General features: G+C 48.7%; 1 pseudogene; it reads left to right on the top strand.

The window, feature by feature from the left end:
* LOC102862485 overlaps positions 1-3,975 on the top strand; it is a 5,966-nt pseudogene extending 1,991 nt beyond the window's left edge.
* Positions 3,976-5,104: the final 1,129 nt, after the last annotated feature.

Here is a 5,104-nt window from a genome sequence, read left to right as displayed (position 1 = left end):
CTTCGGTGGCCAGTGCAGAAACCACTTCCCAGCAGCAAGGAGTTGACGTGCCTGTGCTGGAAATGAAGACTGAGGCCAAGGCCGAGGAACCTGAGCCTGAATCTCGAGACTCCAAGGGGGAGCCTAGGGCTGAGATGATGGAGGAGGATTTGCAAGGTTCTTCTCAGGTAATAGAGGACACAGGCACAACTGAGCAGAAGTCAGAGCCGATGGAAGTGGATGACAAGAAATCTGAAATCAAGGTAGAGGTGAAGGAGGAAGAGGAGAGCAGCACCACTGGCCCAGCCACTCAGTCGACCTCACCCTCTCAGCCCCGGAAAAAAATCTTCAAGCCAGAGGAGCTACGCCAGGCTCTCATGCCAACTCTGGAAGTGCTATATCGACAGGACCCAGAGTCTTTGCCTTTTCGGCAGCCAGTGGATCCCCAGCTCCTAGGAATTCCTGATTATTTTGACATTGTGAAGAATCCCATGGACCTTTCCACCATCAAGCGGAAGCTGGACACAGGCCAGTACCAGGAGCCCTGGCAGTATGTGGACGATGTCTGGCTCATGTTTAACAATGCTTGGCTCTACAATCGGAAGACGTCCCGAGTCTACAAGTTTTGCAGCAAACTTGCCCAGGTCTTTGAACAGGAAATTGATCCTGTTATGCAGTCACTTGGATATTGCTGTGGACGCAAGTGTGAGTTTTCCCCACAGACTTGGTACTGCGATGGGAAGCAGTTGTGTACGATTCCTCGGGACGCTGCCTACTACAGCTACCAGAACAGGTATCATTTCTGTGAGAAGTGTTTCACAGAGATCCAGGGGGAGAATGTTACCCTGGGTGACGACCCTTCACAGCCCCAGACAACCATTTCAAAGGATCAGTTTGAGAAGAAGAAAAACGACACCTTAGAACCCGAACCATTTGTGGATTGCAAGGAGTGTGGCCGGAAGATGCATCAGGTCTGTGTGCTGCACTATGACATCATCTGGCCCTCAGGTTTTGTATGTGATGACTGCTTGAAGAAAACCGGTAGAACTCGAAAAGAAAACAAATTCAGCGCAAAGCGACTGCAGGCAACACAATTGGGAAACCACTTAGAAGACCGTGTGAACAAGTTTCTGCGGCGACAGAACCACCCTGAAGCCGGGGAGGTTTTTGTTCGAGTGGTGGCGAGCTCAGACAAGACGGTGGAAGTGAAGCCGGGCATGAAGTCACGGTTTGTGGATTCTGGGGAGATGTCCGAGTCCTTCCCATACCGAACCAAAGCACTCTTTGCTTTTGAGGAAATTGACGGCGTGGATGTCTGTTTTTTTGGAATGCACGTCCAGGAGTATGGCTCTGACTGCCCCCCTCCCAATACAAGACGTGTGTATATATCTTATCTGGATAGCATCCACTTCTTCCGGCCCCGCTGCCTACGCACAGCTGTCTACCAGGAGATTCTCATCGGTTATCTAGAATATGTGAAAAAACTGGGGTATGTGACAGGCCACATCTGGGCCTGTCCCCCAAGCAAAGGAGATGACTACATCTTCCATTGCCACCCACCTGATCAGAAAATCCCAAAGCCAAAACGCCTACAGGAGTGGTACAAAAAGATGCTGGACAAGGCGTTTGCAGAGCGGATCATTCATGACTACAAGGACATTTTCAAACAAGCCACAGAGGACAGGCTCACAAGTGCCAAGGAGCTGCCCTACTTTGAAGGTGACTTCTGGCCCGATGTCTTGGAAGAGAGCATCAAGGAGCTCGAACAAGAAGAAGAGGAGAGGAAGAAAGAGGAGAGCATGGCCGCCAGCGAGACCCCTGAGGGCAGCCAAGGAGACAGTAAGAACGCCAAGAAAAAGAACAACAAGAAGACCAACAAGAACAAAAGCAGCATTAGCCGAGCCAATAAGAAGAAGCCCAGCATGCCCAACGTGTCCAACGACCTATCGCAGAAGCTCTATGCCACCATGAAGAAGCACAAAGAGGTCTTCTTTGTGATCCACCTGCACACTGGGCCTGTCATCAACACCCTGCCCCCCATTGTGGACCCCGACCCCCTGCTCAGCTGCGACCTCATGGACGGACGTGACGCCTTCCTAACAATGGCCAGGGACAAGCACTGGGAGTTCTCCTCACTGCGCCGCTCCAAGTGGTCAACACTGTGCATGCTGGTGGAGCTGCACACCCAGGGCCAGGACTGCTTCGTCTACACCTGCAACGAGTGCAAGCACCATGGGGAAGCACGTTGGCACTGCACTGTGTGTGAGGACTATGACTTATGCATCAATTGCTACAACACCAAGAGCCACAGCCACAAGATGGTCAAGTGGGGATTGAGTCTGGATGATGAGGGCAGCAGCCAGGGCGAGCCACAGTCCAAGAGCCTCCAGGAGTCACAACGTCTGAGCATCCAGCGCTGCATCCAGTCCCTAGTGCACGCCTGCCAGTGCCGCAACTCCAACTGCTCCCTGCCGTCCTGCCAGAAGATGAAGCGGGTGGTGCAGCATGCCAAGGGCTGCAAGCGCAAGACCAATGGTGGCTGTCCCATCGGCAAAAGCTCATTGCCCTCTGCTGCTACCATGCCAAACACTGCCAAGAGAACAAATGCCCCATGCCCTTCTGCTTCAAAATCAAACACAAGCTCCGCCAGCAGCAGATCCAGCACCGCCTGCAGCAAGCCCAGCTCAATCGCCGGCGGATGGCCACATGAACACCCGCAACGTGCCTCAGCAGAGCCTGCCTTCTCCTACCTCAGCTCCACCTGGCACCCCTACACAGCAGCCCAGCACACCTCAGACTCCGCAGCCACGCCCCCCCCTCCCCCCACACACACAGCTCCAGCCCTCGCCTGTGAGCATGTCTCCAGCTGGTTTCCCCAGTGTGGCCCGGACTCAGCCTCCAACTACAGTGTCTGCGGGGAAGCCCACCTCCCAGGTGCCTGCCCTGGCGTTCCTTTATTTTTTGCCTTTGGAGGCAAAGGTGATAAAGCTCAATCTCACATACTTTGGGCATTTTACTAGGAGAGACGATTTCCTAGAGAGGGACCTCATGCTTGGAAATGTGTTAGGATGCTGGAGGAGATGAAGACCCTCAACCTGCTGGGCTGACATAGTGACTGCAGCAATAATCTGGAGTGTTTTTGAGATTGTGAGGATGACACAGGATAGGATAGGGTTCAGATCTGATCTTCATAGTATCACTATTAGTTGTAATTGATGGCACCTAAGAACAACCCAAAACCCATCTACATGTTAAATGTAATCTCAGAACAGATACAAGATTCATTTTTCAAAGAGATATGAAATGCTATTGGCTAGTGTCTAAAGAGTAGAAAATGAGACACTGAGACATAAGACTGAGCGACTCTCTGCAAGAGCCAGAGAGAGTGAGAATAACATAGCCCCTCACTGCCCCAGAGCAGATAGCAGATAAAGAGCTCATAGCCCAGCCCTGTGGTGCATGTAGAGCCCCACAAGAAGCAAGAAGTTTGTTTATTCTTGTGGCACTGAGAATGGGGTTTGTTAGTGACATAAGCTGGAGAGTTGGAGGGGCAAAAGATAATATCCAGGTTTTAGCCATAGTTTCAAGGCAATTCCTCAGTTAGTCTCTGCTCTGATTTAAGTTCAGCAGTCAAGCCCAAATCATCCAGCAAAGCTTGCCTCAGAGCAGTTATAAATAAGCTTCTTCAAGCATATGGCAAGAACAGCAAAAACCTTTAACTGTGGCCTTTGCATCAGGGCTCCTCTGCTTATACTTTGCTACAGTTTCCCCAGAGCAATACCACATTCTCTCCACTACCGGGTTTTCACTCTTACCAGAGTCTTGACCTCTTGCTTAAGTGAAGTCTTTCTACTCAGTATGGGAAGCATTATTTCGCTTATCCTAGTCCCACAGCTGTTGGTGTGAGACCATACTGATTTGCAAGTACATTTGTCTGCTAAGGGAGCTGGAGACCAGCGGAGGCTAACTGTAATGGCTAAAAAAGCAAGCTTTTAGGCAGGTTGTTTAGAAAGGAAATATATTCTGAATAGACAAAGCTCTTTGGAAAAAATAAAAATGAAGTAGGAGGCATAGCAATCACTGATCTCAAAATGTACTATACAGTTGGAGTAACCAAAACAGCATGGTGTTGGTGCAATGACAGACATATAGACCAGTGGGATGGAATCAACATCTCAGAACCCAACCTATCTACCTAGACTCAATTTTTGACAAGGAAACAAAACCTATCAAATAGGGAAACAACAACCTCTTCAACAAATGGTGCTGGCAAAAATGGATGACAAAAAAGACATCTCCTTGCAAGAAATAGAAACAGGATCCAAATCTCACAACATACACAAAAATCAGTTCAAAGTGGAACAGAGACCTAGAGTTGTTGTAGTTTTGCTGGTGGTGTTGTGTACCATAGAGTCAGGACTAACCCATATCTGACCCTCTGCTGGATTTTCAGAGGCTATTAATCATATAGGAGGAGATTGTTCATTCTTCTCCCATGGAGCAGCTGGTGGCCTTGAATTCCATGCCTTTGGGATTGCAGTGTAGCTCCTCAGGATCACAAGAGACAACATGAGGCTAAATGTAGAAGTTCTGTTGTTGTTGTATGTACTATTGAGTCAGAACCGACCCTTAGTTAGCAGCTTTACAGAGACATAAATTGCACAGGAGCTGATAGCCTATCTATCTACTATGGAGAAGCTGATAGATTTTAATCACATACTTTTGTGTTGGCAGCACTATTCCTTACAACCAATCTACCAGAACTCCCTAACCTATGGCAAAAATAGGCTGGTAACATAGCCAGAAATGTACAGTGAGATGCATATTTAATCAGTGAATGGGACCTTTTAAAAACCAAGAAGGGTGACCCAACAGAGTGTGAAAACAGAGTGTGTAGAAGAATATCATTAGTTTCACATGCAAACAAGACTCTACTGAAGATATTCCAAAAACGACTGGAACAGCACATCAGCAGAGAACTGCCAGAAGTCCAGGCTGGGTTTAGAAGGGGTCGTGATACTAGGGATATTGTACCTAATGTTAGATGGATCTTGGCTGAAAGCAGGGAATACCTGAGGAATGTATATCTGTGTTTCATTGACAATGCAAAGGTGTTTGACTGTAT

This window comes from Elephantulus edwardii, unplaced genomic scaffold (assembly GCF_000299155.1).
Source record: "Elephantulus edwardii isolate Elephantulus edwardi_28Jun2011 unplaced genomic scaffold, EleEdw1.0 scaffold00192, whole genome shotgun sequence".
Lineage (NCBI taxonomy): Eukaryota > Metazoa > Chordata > Mammalia > Macroscelidea > Macroscelididae > Elephantulus > Elephantulus edwardii.
Note: the sequence above shows the minus strand (reverse complement) of the source record. Positions and strands in the feature narration are given on the sequence as shown.